Source organism: Octopus sinensis, linkage group LG6 (genome assembly GCF_006345805.1).
Source record: "Octopus sinensis linkage group LG6, ASM634580v1, whole genome shotgun sequence".
NCBI lineage: Eukaryota > Metazoa > Mollusca > Cephalopoda > Octopoda > Octopodidae > Octopus > Octopus sinensis.
The window spans coordinates 32,983,085-33,002,858 of NC_043002.1; the positions used below are offsets into that span (position 1 = coordinate 32,983,085).

Genomic DNA, 19,774 nt, shown 5'->3' on the forward strand with positions numbered 1-19,774 from the left:
ACAGTTCCATTTCAGATTATTGTAACAACGCTTTCTTTATTGCCCACAGAGGACCAAACATAGAGGGATGGTACAAATGAGGGAGGGGGTCGATGGTGTGCATGGCTTTTACACAGAGGGGAAAATTAAAAAAATTATAATATCGAATGATAAACAAATGATAAGAAAAACAAATACACGAACAATGAAGTGGGGGACGGGTTTTGCTTCGACCCTGCAAGCCCCGTGCCACCACTGTACTCTTTAGTATAACATTATGGATATACTATATGGGTTCTTTCATTCACAACAAACTCGCCACAGCCTTCCATCTTTTTCCATATACATTAGGTGACAGGCATTTTCTCTCCACCCTTATTTTCCTCTTAAGGTGGTAAATGAGATAATGGACAAGTCCAAGGCTGGAGATGAATGTACCTATCACGATTCCTTTCATGCGGGTCTTCCATACTGCTTCTTTCGCTATAGCGACCACAGCGAGAAAAGAAGCCTTGCAAGAACAGTCTTTAATACCGACTCGAAAGATAGTTGTACTCTTCTCAATCGTGACAGCAGATGTTCAACATGAACCCACATCTCATAGATTTAGGGGCATTGCACAATTGCGTGCAGAACAGTTTCCCTATCCTGCTCGCATCTTGGTCGCATGGGTGCGCAAGGGCATCATGCCTTGCAAGTTTATCGCGAACTGGTAAGGTTCCTCGGTAACACTGCCAGGTCAGGGATCCCTGGAGGTTATCCAAGGGTCCTAGTCCGAATGGCCTTCGGAACAGACTGGCTAGTTGATCGTCATCAAAGCCTAGAGTCTCCCCCAGGATGTCGTCACACTGAGCCTCTACCAATCCTCTATAGAAAGACGAAATGGACCCCATCCCCTCGCTGGCGTTGCCCGTGTGACAGAGAAGCCTGAGTGCCTCACGATACGCCGCTTGCCAAGCACACAACTTTTGGTCTACACTTGATCCAAGGTCCTAATTCACTCAGGTAGTAATGACCGAACGAACGGAGACCACACCTGTTCACCATCCAGGTAGAGCCACAAATGCCTCAGCCTCAGCACATGTCTGGGCATCAGCAGCCAAGGTATCCCTAGCCCACCCTTTAGCGGGTGCTGGCAGTAGACGAGCGCTTTACAAGAGGACATCTACCCCTCCACAAAAAGCGTATGAGCAGCCGCCCCAACTTGATCAGCTACGAACGGGGACAAGGCACGACAGTTAGGTGGTAGGTAATCACAGAAACGATAAATACTCCTGCGACCTCCGCCCTTTCTTTCAGGGATATCCGCCGCTCAGACCGGGTCTGAGTAAGGTGGGTCACCCTACTCGTCACATCGCTCCAATTCTCAGTTCTTGTATAGCAGTACAAGTGGCTTGGAGGACCACCAACTTCTCATCTAGGTCCAACAGGATAGTGTCCACCAACCAAGCTACATCTATTTCTGAGGGTATGTTTTCTACCCTTACCTGGAAGCACGTCTTCCTATGTATATGGGTAGAAGCACTACCTCCTCCGTTTTTAAAGGAGTGTAGTCTGGCGTTAGCTGCATCTCGGAACCGCACCTCTACAATTCCAAACTTTCGACCTCTGTTGAGGTACCCAATTTCTCTCCAAATTTGTTTCAATGTTTTTTTCAATCTATGCAACAATCATCACCTCGACTTTCCTGTTTTTTACTGAATATGTTCTATAAACTATCATTTTTTTTTCCTTTTTCAACTTGTAAAGCTTCTTGGGGAGGGGACACCTTCACTTTGTGTCCGTCTCTTCTCAGTATTTCTTTATATTTACCAATTTAATCTGGTTTTAGTGGTTTCTTGCCACCGCCACGAAATTTATTTTCGTGTTCGCACCGTCTAGGACCTTTCTCAGCCCTTTCTCCGAAGAAGTGAATTCTTAGGAGCTTAAGTTCTCATAATTCATCATCTTTCTTTCAATCGGCGCTGTCCCCTTCAAATAAGGGGAACAACGGTAATCAATAAAAGCAAATGTCTCAAGACAACGATTAATCAGTGGTAAACAAAAGGCAATTCCGAAAGGGAAAACCTACAAGCAATAAAATAGATACTCAATTTAGCAGCCGAAATGACACGTCCGTTCAATTCCAGATGATTGTAACAACGAATTCTTTATTGCCTACAGGTGGCTAAATATAGAGAGGACAATACACAAACAAACAGGACAGTACAATGAAAGGGGGGAAACAAAAACGGATAAGAGGATCAATAGAATTAAAATAAAATTACAATGAGTAATGAAATAAAGCCGCTTGGCCCCATGTCCGGGTGACTTAATTTAACGTTACAATTATACGCTTTTTTCGAGGTTTTATGACAATTTTTTTAAAGAATTTTCAACATGTTAAACATTGCAAAATATCTCTTCCAATGTCTTGACTCAAAATTATAGACATCTCACTGGTATATATGTTCCTGGCTAAATATTTAACGTTCTCTTCATATATTTTTAGTTGTTCTATACATATAGGGTCGACTATAATGCAACCCAAATTCCTAGGTACCTCATCACAAAGATACGTGTTCACCCATATTATCTTGACCCAGCAATGAATTTCAGTTATAACCCTAACATTTGTCTCATCTTCAAAAACGATATGCTTCTCTTTTTCCTTTCTTTCTTCACAGGGCAGGGGTTGGGAAGTTTGGGGCTCTTGTGTGCATGTGCCCATTTTTTCTGTGTCGGGTGTGGCAGGGAGAAGATTGGTGTCTGCAGGAGAAGTGCGGAGCAGAGTAGGTTTGGGTGGGAGTCGAGTGTGTGTGGGATGGGGTTCGTCACTCACAGGCTGTCGCTTCTTCCTTTTCTTTCTTTTTTCCTACTTTTTCCTGTTTTTTCCCATCCACCTACATCTGCTTCCGCACTCGTAACTGCTGGAAGCTTCCTTCCTGCGGCTTCCTTCCTGCTCACGGGCTTGTCTTGTATTTTTGCAGGTGGTAGAGGATAGTCTACCCTAATGTGACCTTTTTGGCCACATTTGTTACATCGCGGGATCCTGCCTTCTACTCTAACCCTTAGTATTGTGTATTCAACCGTTATGTTCTCTATCATTTTTTCTAGGTCCTCCGGGGCGGCCTGGATCATAATATTTAGACCCTGCCCCTGCCAGTTCTTGTGGGCAGTCCAAGTGGGTTGGAGGACCACCACCTTCTCTTCCAAGCCGTACAGGATAGCGTCCACCAGCCAAGCTACGTCTATTTCTGGGGGTATGCTTTCTACCCTTACCCTGGAAGCATGCCTTCCAAGGTATATGGATAGAAGCACTACCTCCTCCGTTTTTAAAGGGGTTGCCGAATGTAGCCTGGCGGTTGCTGCATCTCGGAATCGCACCTCCAGTTTCAAACTTTCGATGTGTTGAGGTACACGATTTCTCTCCATATTTGTTTCAGTCTGTGAACCGTCATCACCTCGACCTTCGTGTTTTTTACTGGAAATATTCTATAAACAATCATCTTTTCTTTTTCAACCTGTATCACTTCTTGGGGAGGGGACACCTTCACTTTGTGTCCGTCCCTTCTCAGTATTTCTTTATTTTTATCAATTTCCTCCAATTTAATCTAGTTTTGGTGGCTTCTTGCTACCGTCAGGAAATCCATCTTTTTGTCCGCATCGTCTAGGGCACTTCTCAGCGCTTCCTCCGAAGAAGTGAATTCTGAGGAACTTAATATCTCATAATTCATCATTCTTTTTTCAAACTGCGCTGCCCCTTAACGAAACAACTGTAAGGCATAAAAAACATGTCTTACGACACAACAGTTAAGAAAGGCAATCCCAAAAAGAAAATCCTGCAACAAGCAATAAAACTGTTACTCAACTTAGCAGCTGAAATAACACGACCGTTGAATCTCAGATGATTGCAACAACGATTTCTTTATTACCCACAGGGGGCTAAACACGGAGGGACAAATAAAAACATATAAGTGGGGATGAAAAAGAAAAAAGAATGGGAAATATGAAAAAAATTACTAATGAAATGGAACGAAGCCACGTGACCCCACATCCGAACCACTTCATTTACACTTTTTTAAAATTTCTTTTTACAAACTCATAATTACGATAGTTTAACTTGAGCGGCAACTTACTTGCGTCTGCTGCCACGCCTATATCTAGTGTTTCTGTCCCACGGTTTTCCATTAAACCAAACACTTTTTTGGGGTTTGGGGTTTGGGAGATTTGGACACCCGTCAGTTTGTGCTATTGCCCGTGTTAGGAGGGGCAGAGGAAGGGTTTGTCATTCAGGGGAAAGGTATGACAGCATGGGATCAGGTGGGAGTCGGGTGGGATTATGGTGGGGATTCACATCTTTTCCTCAGATCGTTTTTTAGTTTTCCTCCTTTTAGCTTGTGCCCATTCTTGCTATTCTTCCTTTCCAAGCTCCTCGCTTGTAGATGACTTCGCCAGAGGTGGAGGTGCGACTTTTTCTTGTGGTTCCTTTGCACTGGTCGGAGGGCATTCTGCCTTAATGTGAACTTTCTCCCCACATTTAAAACACCTGGGCGTCCTGCACTCTACCATGAAACTCAACTTTGTGTTATTGACCGTGTCAGGAGGGGCAGAGAAAGGGTTTGTCACTGCAGAAGGTGGGGTGACAGCATGCGATCGGGTGGGAGTAGGGTGGGAGTAGGTGGGCATTCCCTGTCGACCGTGATGGTCTCCATCATCCTTTCTATATCGTCAAGGACAGCCTGGATCATCATTTCCTGCCCTGCCAATTTCTTGTCGGCACTTCGTCCGTCTTTACATTCTGAGTTCAAATTCCACCGAGGTCGACTTTGCCTTTCATCCTTTCGCGATCGATAAAGCATGTACTAGTTGAATACTGAGGTCCATGTAATCAACTTACCAAGTTACCCAAACCCCCTACTATCAGCTTCATAACTTTTCATTCTGCAACCATAATTGCAAAATTGCTATATAGACTACGAGTATTATTAAAACTTGTATATCCATTTAGAACCCTGTAGTTTATGAGACAAGGGTTTACGAAATTAATAATGATATTACTACTACTACTACTACTACTACTACTACTACTACTACTACTACTACTACTACTAATACCACCACCACCACCACCACAACTACTCCTATTGATGATGATGATGATGACGACGACAACGATGATTTTCTTTTGTTTAGGCCAAAGTTCACCTTGTAAGGTGAATAAAATAAACCTGCCACATTACTGAGAGTATTAAGTAGCGTGAAAGAATAAAATTAGCTTCAGCAACAGATTATGACAACAACGCCCTTGTCTCGTTTTTCTGAAGTTTCTTATTGGTGAAACGTGCTTTTGCAAAAAGTCACGATATTAATTCAATATTAGTTCATTTTCCTTTAACCCATATACTTCATGTCTTTACGTGAGTGGAAATAGTAAGGTGGGGCATGCAAGTCGTTTCTCCGGTGAATTATTAAAACGATGAGGCGTTTATGGTGTACTGCCGAACGTGTATGTTACTGGGACGTAACTACACCAACACCGGTTGTCAAGTGGTGGAGGGGGATAAACGCAGGCATAAACACAGACATAGGCACACACACACACATACATACTTACATATATACATATATACATATATATATATATATATATATATAATATATATATATATATATATATATAAACTTAGATATGTTTCGACCAATGATTGGTCCAGGCTGATAGGATTATTTGAATCCTGTTTAAGTCAAGTTTTGTTTATGGTCCATTCAAGTAGTGAGTTTTTGTTGGGTGAGTTGCATCCAATTATGGGTGGCTTATCTGGTATTCCTTGAAGGAATCTATCCAGACTCCGTTTAAAGTTGATTGGATCCTGTTCCTCTTTGATCTCTTTCGGGACAATGTTAAATAGGGCAGGGCCTGTTGAGGAAAAGAAATGTTGTAGTGTACATGTATGCTGTGATCTTGAATTGGGCAGGGGACGTATGGCTCGTGGTCCCAGTCTTGGATGAACCTTGAAGCTAATGTTCAGGTCGTTTGGGCAAAGTTGGCGGTATATTCTCCACATCGTACAAATGATGTACCGCTCACGGCGACGCTGGAGAGAGTAGAGTTTCAAGGCTTTGAGGCGGTCCCAATAATCGAGAGCAGCCATGCCTTCAATTCGTTTAGTGAGTGCCCTCTGGGGTGATTCAATCCTCGAGATGCTTTGTCTTGTATGGGGAGACCACAGTGGGCAGCAGTATTCGAGGTGTGGCCGTACAAAGGAGGAGAAAAGTGGTATGATGACACCTTGTTCTCTGGACCGGAAAGTTCTTAAGATCCAGGAACTCATCCTACGAGCTATATCGACCTTCTTGTTGATGTGTGCACTCCAACTGAGATCGTCATCAACAATTACACCCAGGTCTCTGATATTGTTAGAGGCTGTGAGCGGTTCCCCTGAAGGAAGAGAGTATGGCTGTTTTAGTGAGGAATTTCTTCCAAAATGCATCAGCTCAAATTTTCCCTTGTTCAGTTGCATTTTGTTTCTGTCTGCCCATTGACTCACAGCATATAGATCAGACTGGATTTGAGTTCGGTCTGCTTCTTCATTGACGATTTGCTGGAGCTTAGTGTCATCAGCAAATATTTTCACTTTGCAGTAATGTACGACACTGGAAAAGTCGTTTATGTAGATTATGAAGAGTAGCGAACCCAAGACAGTCCCCTGGGGGACACCGCTGGTGACTTTTGCTGGGCTTGAGTGGACTCCATCAACTACAACATGTTGTGTTCTATTCGCCAGGAAATACTTGATCCAGTGTAGAACTTTTCCACGGATTCCAACATTTGCCAATTTTGAGAGTAGGATATTATGGTCTACCCTGTCGAACGCTTTACTGAAGTCAAGATATATGACATTAGAGTTCGAACTTGTTCCCAAGGCTTTGAGTACATCTTCAATGTGGTGTAAGAGCTGTGTTAGACAGTCCCTGCCACAGCGAAGGCCATGTTGATTTGCATTTAGGTGTTTGTGGGTCTCCAGGAAGTCAGCTATCCTTGATCTTAACACTCTTTCAAACACATTGATGATGTGGGAGGTGAGTGAGATTGAGCGATAGTTGAGTGCGAGGGGTCTGTTTCCCTGTTTGAAAACCGGGATGACTGACTGGGATAGAAACTGTTTCGGTATATAACCTGCGTCTAACGAATTTCTCCAGATGTTGGTCAGAGGGACTGCAAGTTGGTGTCTACATTCCTTCAGGAGACCAGCGGGGAATCTATCAGGGCCTACAGCAGAGTAGTATTTGACCTCATTTATTGCTGCTATGATGTCAGTGGCAGTGAAGGTTGTCTGAGATTTTATGTTGAGAGTCAACTTCGTTCGCTTCTCTTACGTCAATATCAGTGGGAACACTAAAGACAGAGCAGTATTGTTTCTGCAGTATTTCTGCCATTTCTTTAGCATCGTGTTGGGGAATGCCGTTATCATCAATCAATGGCCCAATGGGTGAGACAGTGGTTCTATGCTTATTTGCATAAGAATAGAACACTTTTGGGTTCTGTTTGATGTTTTTGATTACCCACTGTTCCTCCACAGCTCTTTGATTTTCAATGGAGGTTTTCATGTCGGTCTGCAGATGAAGTTTTTCCAGCTCTAGCCTTTTCATTGTTGTTGAATGTGGATGTTGTATGTGGGAATATTTTAATTGGTTGATTTTTTTGTTGAGTCTTTTGATGCGTCTGATGAGTGTTTTTTTTTTTTTTCTTTTTAGGGAGCCGGTTTCTGTTTGTGTTAGTAGATTTCGTGGGAGCGTGTTTAGAGCATGTATAGGTGACAATGTTTTCAAAGTGCTGCCATGCGGTCCCAATATGGGTGGGATTGAGAGTAAAAGATCAGTCGATGAAAGACAGATCCTTTCTGATTGTTCCCCAGTCCGCTTTGTGGAAGTTTATGTTGTCAAATGAGTGCCATGGAGTGGGATTGGCTGGTTTGGTTTTTATATGTCGGGAATTAAAATTGCAGAGTACCATGTCGTGGTCTGAGAGGAGAGTTTTTTCAATTGAAATACTGTGAACGAAGCTAGAGTGATTGGTCAATACCAGATCCAAGATCGTTTTATTCTGTCTCGTTGGTTCGAGCACTAGCTGAGTCAGGAAGTATTCATCCATTAGATTAAAGAGCAGTCCTGCTGCTGCTCTATCTGATGTAGAGCATTTGCCTAACTTCAGAGTATTTGTGGGCCAGTTCACATGAGGGAGGTTAAAATCACCCATCACTAGTATGTTTCCGGAGTTGTACTTCCGAAGGAAGTACTTGACTTTGCTAAGGCACTCTTCAAAGCACTTTAGAGGTGCTTGGGGAGGCCTGTAAAGACCAACAATGATTATGTTCTTGGCCTTGCTGAATAGTGATACAGATTCACAATAGCCATTGGAAAATATGTCCTTGGCATCAAATGAAAAGGAGTCATGAATAAAGATGGCTGTCCCTCCCTTATTTCGGTCTGTGCGATCCGCACGAACAATGGTGAAATCTTTTATTTTCACCTCGGCGTCCATACGGGTGTTGTTCAGGTGAGTCTCGGTAAGGATAAAGAAAGGGAAGCAATGTGCCGTTTCGGCAAGCCAACTCTCTATATATGGGATCTTCCATTTTTGGGCAATAATTGATGGGTTGATGCCACGTACATTTAACAGGAATGTCAGGTAAGGGAAGTTTGATGTTTGCATTGTTCTAAGTTGTGTTTTATGTTGTTCAGTGGTAACAATGTGGGTAGTTCTTGTATGGAGCTGTGTGTGTATGATTTTCTTGTTGGTAGTGGGGGTGTGGTCCTTGTGATTTGCATAGGTGGTTGCTGATAGCTCGTTGGATCCCCTGGCTTAGGTCGGCCTTCATATTGTCTGGGTAAGTCAGTAAAAAAGAGTTACCTCTTTGGTTTGCCACTTGGTCAGAGGATACATATTTCATGTTTGTGTTGTTTGGTGTTATGGTTTTTTCATGGTTCTGTCTTCGTTGTTTGATTGTAGGCGGGGAAACGTGGTTGTATTTTGTTTTTATTGTTGTCGAAGATCTCCTCTCTTGCTGTTTATAATTATTTTGCGATCGTTTTGTGCCCTTCAGATGGTGGTGGTTGCATTCTGGGTTCAGGCACATCCTTAGTGACACAGAAGTGTGGCACAGTTTAGGATGGAAGAAGGTGCATCCATTGCCTTTTGTGCATCCATATTTGGGATCAGGACCATGGACTCTGTATTTAGGACAGTATTTGGGGTGGAGGTGAGCGCAGTTTTTTCCCGTTATACCATATGGACAGGTGCCCTTAACAAGTCTACGACATAAGGTAGGATGGAAAAAAGCACAGCGTCCTTTGTTGTTGGTGCCGCTGGGGCCAAATTTACAGTTGCCTTGAGAATAGTAACGGCAGGGTGTTTGATATGGTTGTAGTGGTGATTTTTCTATTCTGGCTGTAGTAGCAGTAGCAGAGTATTGTTGTTGCTGTAGCAGCAGTAAAACTTGACTTGCAACAGCAGGGCTAGGTGGAATCGGGTCAGGTACTGGTGATGTAGTAGCAGAAGCAGGCTGCTGCTGTTGTGATATTGAGTCCTGTGGAATGGGTGGAATGAGGTCAGATGTTTGTTGCTGGCTATCGGGTCGTTGAAGTGACCCCTGACCTGTTGGAGTTGGGTCATTTGGTGCACTACATTCATTGACAAGGATGGCTTCTAGTGTTGCCATGTGCGTGTGGAAAATAGGAAATATTCTTACAATATCTTTTATTTTATTTTCGATCTGTTTTACAGATCTGTGAACGGATTGTTTTACTAATTTTTCAGCTATTTTACCGTAAACATTAGCTTCATTGTGGTGAGTGTACCAAGCGTTTATCATTGCAGTAATTTCATTTTCAACCCAGTGGCGTTTTTGAATATTATTGGCCATATTCAGTGGGACAGTATTATACACTGTACGTTAGTTATTGATGGCTTGATGTATAATAGTGAATACACCGTTGAAAAGTTTGTGTTGATATATTCGAAAATGCGTGGCTATATCTGAGTGTGTGTGGGAGAGTTCAGTGTATTTAGTACAAATCAGGATGAGCGGTGAGTTTAATACAGATCAAGGAAAAAGAATTGTACTCACGGGACTAGTTTTAGAACTAGTCTTGGGTTTAGTTTTGGTTTATATTTCTTTCTCCAGGTTGTATATAGATTTCTATAAATTTATCCTCCGATGGTAGTAGAAGAGTAGAATAGTAGAATTGAAGAATTCAAAAGTACTGGGACTAAAAACAAGGAGAGTTTCTGCTGGCTTGAGTTGAAATATGCTTCTTTGGCTACTGACTTTCACCGGAGCTATGAAAAGTACGTCTTCTTCTAATATATATATATATATATGGCAAATAAGAAAATGGAGAAGGTATAAAACAACATACATCATCCGGTAGACATCCCAGTGTGTCTATTCCAAAGCATTAGAAAATATTAGAAGAAAACATACACATGTGTTAATATTACAGAAAAGAGTTCTTTTGCTCTTTTCTGTAATATTAACACATGTGTGTGTAACACATAGTTACTGCATGTGTATATTTTCTTGTAATACTTTCTAATACTTTAGAATAAATAGACACACTGAAATGTCTACCGGATGATGTATGTCGTTTTATATCCTCTCCATGTTCTTCTTTGCCGAATAAATTAAGGGTTAACCACTCTTTAGCCAGAATTTGGCTATGAATAATTGGGTACACTACCAGCAGTATATCGGGGAGACACTATTCCTTAGCTGGTTGGTTTCCCAACCTCTAATTCTCACAGGAATATATATATATATATATATATATATATATATATATATATATATATATATATATATATATATATATATATAGTGGAGGCGCAATGGCCCAGTGGTTAGGGCAGCGGACTGGCGGTCATAGGATCGCGGTTTCCCAGACCGGGCGTTGTGAGTGTTTATTGAGTGAAAACACCTAAAAGTTCCACAAGGCTCCGGCAGGGGATGGTGGTGATCCCTGCTGTACTCTTTCACCACAACTTTCTCTCACTCTTACTTCCTGTTTCTGTTGTACCTGTATTTCAAAGGGCCGGCCTTGTCACTCTCTGTGTCACGCTGAATATCCCCGAGAACTACGCTAAGGGTGCACGTGTCTGTGGAGTGCTCAGCCACTTACACGTTAATTTCACGAGCAGGTTGTTCCGTTAATTCGGATCAACCGGAACCCTCGTCGTCGTAACCGACGGAGTGCTTCTATATATATATATACATACATGCATGCATACATACATACATACATACATACATACATACATACATTACATACATACATAAATACATACGCGCGCACACACACACACACACACACACACACACACATAGTTTCAGTCTACCAAATCCTGTCAAAAACGTTTTGCTCAGCCCGAGGCTAGACATTTACCGACGGTGCCACGCAGTGGGACTGAACCCAAAAATATGTTGTTGGGAAGCAAACCGCTTACCACACAGCCACCCCTGTGCCTATGCCTGTGGAAAAGGCATGTAAAGTGCATGAAGTTCCCACTTTGTGGAAGAACATAAAATTTCCACTCCTGCAAACATACATGGGCTCCTGGAATACAAGCTGTTTGTTAGCAAGCTAGTTATGAGGGCAATGCGTTGCTGTTAGTCGAGAAAGAAAGATTTGAGGTCGATTCAGAGACAAGCAAACTTTTCTCTTTTTAAAAGCAAGTCGACTTTAGAGAATTTCTTATTCTTGAAATCATCTTCCCTTCAAGTTTGAAATTGGTATCAAATGCCACCAAGCAATTGGTCTGCGCTCTCTGGAAATGGAGATAATTTCAATAGCTCAAGAATTTATTTTGTGTACTGTTATTTAATATAATCTTAGTCGCCTTTGCGTACGTGTGTACACTTAAACACAAACACGCGCACGCAAACACACATACACACGCACACATATATATATTTATATATATTTTATTTATATATATTTATATATATTTTTTGAAAGCTACAAAAGTCTTCCCAGTTTCAGAGTTTCACGTTCATATTACTCTTCCTTCAGTATCTAGGTACTTCCTTTTTTCACCTTGCTTTGCAGTTGTGTGGTCACTCATGTATATATATATATGTGTGTGTGTGTGTGTGTGTGTGTGTGTGTGTGTGTGTGTGTGTGTGTGTGTGTGTGTATGTATGTATGTATGTATGTATGTATGTATGTATGTATGTATGTATGTATGTATGTATGTATGTATATAATCATTCGCCATGCTGGACGTTGCAGATTGTGTTCTTCCAGAAAGTCAATCCGGCTTTCGTGTGGGACGTGGCACTGCTGATATAATCTTTTCAGCTAGACAGCTTCAGGAGAAGTGTGTGGAACAGGGTCTGGATTTGTATCAGGTTTTTGTCGATCTGACAAAAGCCTTTGATACCGTTAATAGAAAAGTATTGTGGAAAGTCCTCCAGAAACTTGGGTGTCCTGAAAAGTTCCTTGCTTTGGTTAGGTCTTTTCATGAAGACATGAAGGGTAGGATTAATGTTAGAGGGAAAATGTCGGAGCCCATTTCAATACAAAATGGAGTGAAACAGGGGGATATTCTGGCACCGACCCTATTTGCCATATATTTTGCGATGGTTTCCTGTATTGCATTCAAAAACTGCAGATATGGTGTTTACATCCATTATCGAACCTCTGGCAGCATATTTAATATCAGGCGCCTTGCTGAAAAAACAAAGGTATTTACAAAGGTATTTACCTCTATCAAATAGGCAGATGATTGTGAGCTAGTAGCGCACACAGAGATTGATATGCAACACATTTTGAATGCATTCTCTGGTGCTTGCACTGCCTTAGGATTGACAGTCAGTCTCAAGAAAACTATTGTCATGTACCAACCTGCCTCTGGTAAGCAATATAGTATACCAAATATCTAGGTGTATGATAAACGACTTGATGTAGTTGATCAGTTTGTCTACCTGGGAACCACTATTAATAGATATAGCAATTTGGATGATGAAATTCCATACAGAATTAGGAAAGTAAGTGATGCTTTCGGAAGGCTAGAAAGGCGCCTCTGGAGTCGGCGAGACATATGCAGAAAGATAAAGATAAAGATGTACAAGGCATGTGTGCTCCCTTCTCATCTCTATGCCTGCGAGACGTGAGTCACATATCGATACCACCTTAAACAACTGGAACGTTTCCATCAGATGTGTCTCAGTCGGATCTATGGCATTAAGTGAGAGGACTGCATCAGTGATCTTGAAATATTGGAAGGCTCTCGGTTCAAAAGTATAGAAGCTCTTGTGTTAAAGCAAAGGCTCAGATGGAGTGGTCATCTGGTCAGGATGAAGGATTCAAGGATGCTAAAGTACATCTTTTATGGAGAGTTAGCTAAAGGAGAACGACCCCCACATAAACCAAAAAAGAGGTATAAGGACTTGCTGAAGGCTTCCTTAAAAGATGCTTGCAACTCTCCTGGCACATGGGAGGGCATAGCTATTGATCGTAGCAGGTGGAGAAAGATTGTGCACGAGAGGACAGCTACTTTTGAGAAATCTCGAGTTGCGTTTGAGAAAGTAAGGAAGGATGTCAGGAAGGGCATCGCTGTAACACTTCCAGATGGGAAGGGTCTTCTTGTGATGCTGACATGCAGTGTCTGTGCAAGACCCTGCCTCAGTAAAGCTGGACTCAAGAGTCATCTTCGTAGTCATAAAGTGAGACAGATGAGTGACAACCTGGCCACTAGTGGTGGTGTTACACACCATACTAATCATATCTGTCAGGCATGTGGAAGAGAGTGCAATTCGGCAGGAGGACTTAAACGACATGTAAAGGTACATGAAGCCCAGTTACAACTACAGCCGGTAAAGGTTTTAGCTGCCAATTCTGTACAAGACATTGTAGATCTTTAGCTGGGCTGAAAAGTCACATTCGATTACAGCACCAATAACAGTTAAGCTCATGCAATGGCCATACTCGATAACGAGGGGGCAGCCATCATATATGTATGTATGTCTTATGTATGTATGTATGTGTGTGTGTGTGTGTGGGGGGGGTGGGTGTATGTATGTATGTGCTGAAGGCGGGGAGTTGACTGAATCTTTAGCACATCCGATTTTTTTTATATTCTCAACGCAAATCCCACCGAGGTCACACTTTGCTTTTCATCCTTATGGAGATAGATAAAATAAAGTACCAGTTGAATATAGGAGTCTATATTATCGACAAATCCTCACCACCTAAGATTGCTGGCCTTGTGCCAAAATTAGAAATCATTTGTATCTGTGTGTACGCATACATACACACACACACAAAGTTTCCATCAACTAAATTCGAAAATATTACAAGTGCCCAAGGAGTCACTCAGTGGTATCGAACCCAGAGTCATGCAATTACCAAGCGACATTCATATTGTGATATTGTTCTTAGGTTAAATCCAACTTCTCTTCATTTACCTTTGGAAAGTTATGATCGTCATAACTTCTTTTGTTTGAAGCTGTCAAGTCCCATACCGGCCTAAAATAGACTATTTTCATAACCTCAACAGAACGCATTTGCGTAAGCCACTTTCAATTACATCACGATACGTTACCGAATTTCAACGAAATCTCAGGTTTCAATGACTATTAAAAATTCAGATTATAAATAAATATCGGTGAGAACAGGGAACGTATGTGAACTATGTGCCTTTGCTTAGTGTATGGTGCGTGTGTGTGTGTGTGTGTGTGTACGTAGTATGTAGAGTATCTTGTGCTGTATGTATGTTGTATGGGTAGTATGTGATGCGGTGTATCTCTGAAGTAGGTGTGGAGTATATATGTGTGTGCGCGCGTGTGCGCGGATGTACATGCAGTTTTATCATGACAGTCACGCTTCACTGAAAGTTTGGCTGTACACAGGGGCAGAAATTTTGGACGTCAAAATTCAACGCATTTCTTAACAACTGTCACGAACATCGACCATCCCTTAATGGCCACCGCCTAGCATACCTCTACGAACACTACTATCGTTATTTAATAGCAACTACTTGCTGTTCAACTACAATCAATCTACTACGTTTTGAGTTCAAATATCATCAAGGTACATGCACACACACACACACACACACACACACACACACACACACACACACACACACACACACACACACACACACACACACACACACACACACACACACACACACACACATACTCGTTTACTTGTTTCAGTCATTTGACTGCGGTCATGCTGGAGCACCGCCTTTAGTCGAGCAAATCGATCCCAGGACTTATTCTTCGTAAGCCTAGTACTTATTCTATCGGTTCTCCTTTGCCGAACCGCTTAGTTACTAGGACGTAAACACACCAGCATCGGTTGTCAAGCGATGTTGGGGGGACGAACACAGACACACAAACATACACACACACACACATATATATATATACATATATACGACGGGCTTCTTTCAGTTTCCGTTTACCAAATCCACTCACAAGGCTTTGGTTGGCCCCAGTAGAAGTCACTTGCCTAATGTGCCACGCAGTGAGACTGAACCCGGAACCATGTGGTTGGTAAGCAAGCCACTTACCACACAATATTTAAAGGAAAAGGAGACTGTCAGAATTTTGGATAATTCTTTATTAGCGTTTTCGTTCGTTTAACCGAACTCTACTTGGAGTGCTCGGTTAAACGGAGAAAAGGGATCTAATAAAAAATTAACCAGAATTCTGACTGTTTCCTTTTACTTAATATACAGTGTCTGAACACCACTTCAAGCACTCTATAAATTCTTTTAGTTTCCGTCTACCAATCCCATTCACAAAGCTTTGGTCGACCCGAGGCTATAGTAGAAGGCACTTGCCCCAAGTCTGTACTCGGAACCATGTTGCTGAGAAACAAACTTCTTACCACAAAACCTATTTTTTTACTACCCACAAGGGGCCAAACACAGAGAAGACAAACAAGGACAGACAAACGGATTAAGTCGATTATATCGACCCCAGTGCGTAACTGGTACTTATTTAATCGACCTCGAAAAGATGAAAGGCAAAGTCGACCTCGGCGGAATTTGAACTCAGAACGTAACGACAGACGAAATATCTATTTTTTTACTACCCACAAGGGGCCAAACACAGAGAAGACAAACAGGGACAGACAAACGGATTAAGTCGATTATATCGACCCCAGTGCGTAACTGGTACTTATTTAATCGACCTCGAAAAGATGAAAGGCAAAGTCGACCTCGGCGGAATTTGAACTCAGAACGTAACGACAGACGAAATACCTATTTTTTTACTACCCACAAGGGGCCAAACACAGAGAAGACAAACAAGGACAGACAAACGGATTAAGTCGATTATATCGACCCCAGTGCGTAACTGTACTTATTTAATCGACCTCGAAAAGATGAAAGGCAAGTCGACCTCGGCGGAATTTGAACTCAGAACGTAACGACAGACGAAATACCTATTTTTTTACTACCCACAAGGGGCCAAACACAGAGAAGACAAACAGGGACAGACAAACGGATTAAGTCGATTATATCGACCCCAGTGCGTAACTGGTACTTATTTAATCGACCTCGAAAAGATGAAAGGCAAAGTCGACCTCGGCGGAATTTGAACTCAGAACGTAACGACAGACGAAATACCTATTTTTTTACTACCCACAAGGGGCCAAACACAGAGAAGACAAACAAGGACAGACAAACGGATTAAGTCGATTATATCGACCCCAGTGCGTAACTGGTACTTATTTAATCGACCTCGAAAAGATGAAAGGCAAAGTCGACCTCGGCGGAATTTGAACTCAGAACGTAACGACAGACGAAATACCTATTTCTTTACTACCCACAAGGGGCCAAACACAGAGAAGACAAACAAGGACAGACAAACGGATTAAGTCGATTATATCGACCCCAGTGCGTAACTGGTACTTATTAATCGACCTCGAAAAGATGAAAGGCAAAGTCGACCTCGGCGGAATTTGAACTCAGAACGTAACGACAGACGAAATACCTATTTTTTTACTACCCACAAGGGGCCAAACACAGAGAAGACAAACAAGGACAGACAAACGGATTAAGTCGATTATATCGACCCCAGTGCGTAACTGGTACTTATTTAATCGACCTCGAAAAGATGAAAGGCAAAGTCGACCTCGGCGGAATTTGAACTCAAACGTAACGACAGACGAAATACCTATTTTTTTACTACCCACAAGGGGCCAAACACAGAGAAGACAAACAGGACAGACAAACGGATTAAGTCGATTATATCGACCCCAGTGCGTAACTGGTACTTATTTAATCGACCTCGAAAAGATGAAAGGCAAAGTCGACCTCGGCGGAATTTGAACTCAGAACGTAACGACAGACGAATACCTATTTTTTTACTACCCACAAGGGGCCAAACACAGAGAAGACAAACAAGGACAGACAAACGGATTAAGTCGATTATATCGACCCCAGTGCGTAACTGGTACTTATTTAATCGACCTCGAAAAGATGAAAGGCAAAGTCGACCTCGGCGGAATTTGAACTCAGAACGTAACGACAGACGAAATACCTATTTTTTTACTACCCACAAGGGGCCAAACACAGAGAAGACAAACAAGGACAGACAAACGGATTAAGTCGATTATATCGACCCCAGTGCGTAACTGGTACTTATTTAATCGACCTCGAAAAGATGAAGGCAAAGTCGACCTCGGCGGAATTTGAACTCAGAACGTAACGACAGACGAAATACCTATTTTTTTACTACCCACAAGGGGCCAAACACAGAGAAGACAAACAAGGACAGACAAACGGATTAAGTCGATTATATCGACCCCAGTGCGTAACTGGTACTTATTTAATCGACCTCGAAAAGATGAAAGGCAAAGTCGACCTCGGCGGAATTTGAACTCAGAACGTAACGACAGACGAAATACCTATTTCTTTACTACCACAAGGGGCCAAACACAGAGAAGACAAACAAGGACAGACAAACGGATTAAGTCGATTATATCGACCCCAGTGCGTAACTGGTACTTATTTAATCGACCTCGAAAAGATGAAAGGCAAAGTCGACCTCGGCGGAATTTGAACTCAGAACGTAACGACAGACGAAATACCTATTTTTTTACTACCCACAAGGGGCCAACACAGAGAAGACAAACAAGGACAGACAAACGGATTAAGTCGATTATATCGACCCCAGTGCGTAACTGGTACTTATTTAATCGACCTCGAAAAGATGAAAGGCAAAGTCGACCTCGGCGGAATTTGAACTCAGAACGTAACGACAGACGAAATACCTATTTCTTTACTACCCACAAGGGGCCAAACACAGAGAAGACAAACAAGGACAGACAAACGGATTAAGTCGATTATATCGACCCCAGTGCGTAACTGGTACTTATTTAATCGACCTCGAAAAGATGAAAGGCAAAGTCGACCTCGGCGGAATTTGAACTCAGAACGTAACGACAGACGAAATACCTATTTTTTTACTACCCACAAGGGGCCAAACACAGAGAAGACAAACAAGGACAGACAAACGGATTAAGTCGATTATATCGACCCCAGTGCGTAACTGGTACTTATTTAATCGACCTCGAAAAGATGAAAGGCAAAGTCGACCTCGGCGGAATTTGAACTCAGAACGTACGACAGACGAAATACCTATTTCTTTACTACCCACAAGGGGCCAAACACAGAGAAGACAAACAAGGACAGACAAACGGATTAAGTCGATTATATCGACCCCAGTGCGTAACTGGTACTTATTTAATCGACTCGAAAAGATGAAAGGCAAAGTCGACCTCGGCGGAATTTGAACTCAGAACGTAACGACAGACGAAATACCTATTCTTTACTACCCACAAGGGGCCAAACACAGAGAAGACAAACAAGGACAGACAAACGGATTAAGTCGATTATATCGACCCCAGTGCGTAACTGGTACTTATTTAATCGACCTCGAAAAGATGAAAGGCAAAGTCGACCTCGGCGGAATTTGAACTCAGAACGTAACGACAGACGAAATACCTATTTTTTTACTACCACAAGGGGCCAAACACAGAGAAGACAAACAGGGACAGACAAACGGATTAAGTCGATTATATCGACCCCAGTGCGTAACTGGTACTTATTTAATCGACCTCGAAAAGATGAAAGGCAAAGTCGACCTCGGCGGAATTTGAACTCAGAACGTAACGACAGACGGAATACCTATTTTTTTACTACCCACAAGGGGCCAAACACAGAGAAGACAAACAAGGACAGACAAACGGATTAAGTCGATTATATCGACCCCAGTGCGTAACTGGTACTTATTTAATCGACCTCGAAAAGATGAAAGGCAAAGTCGACCTCGGCGGAATTGAACTCAGAACGTAACGACAGACGGAATACCTATTTTTTTACTACCCACAAGGGGCCAACACAGAGAAGACAAACAGGGACAGACAAACGGATTAAGTCGATTATATCGACCCCAGTGCGTAACTGGTACTTATTTAATCGACCTCGAAAAGATGAAAGGCAAAGTCGACCTCGGCGGAATTTGAACTCAGAACGTAACGACAGACGGAATACCTATTTTTTTACTACCCACAAGGGGCCAAACACAGAGAAGACAAACAAGGACAGACAAACGGATTAAGTCGATTATATCGACCCCAGTGCGTAACTGGTACTTATTTAATCGACCTCGAAAAGATGAAAGGCAAAGTCGACCTCGGCGGAATTTGAACTCAGAACGTAACGACAGACGAAATACCTATTTTTTTACTACCCACAAGGGGCCAACACAGAGAAGACAAACAAGGACAGACA

The 19,774-nt window shown here is 42.3% G+C and overlaps 1 protein-coding gene and 1 long non-coding RNA gene across 4 annotated transcripts in view; both read left to right on the plus strand.

The window, feature by feature from the left end:
- The window catches only part of LOC118763874, a 16,427-nt gene extending 623 nt beyond the window's left edge, over positions 1-15,804 (plus strand). The window contains exons 2-3 of the long non-coding RNA XR_004999630.1: positions 6,987-6,989; positions 15,794-15,804. This is a non-coding gene — a long non-coding RNA (uncharacterized LOC118763874). The remainder of the gene's footprint in view (positions 1-6,986; positions 6,990-15,793) is intronic.
- Positions 1-19,774, plus strand: part of LOC115213198 (homeobox protein Hox-B5-like) — a 96,456-nt gene that overhangs the window by 47,776 nt on the left and 28,906 nt on the right. The gene's annotated exons all lie outside the window — the stretch shown is intronic.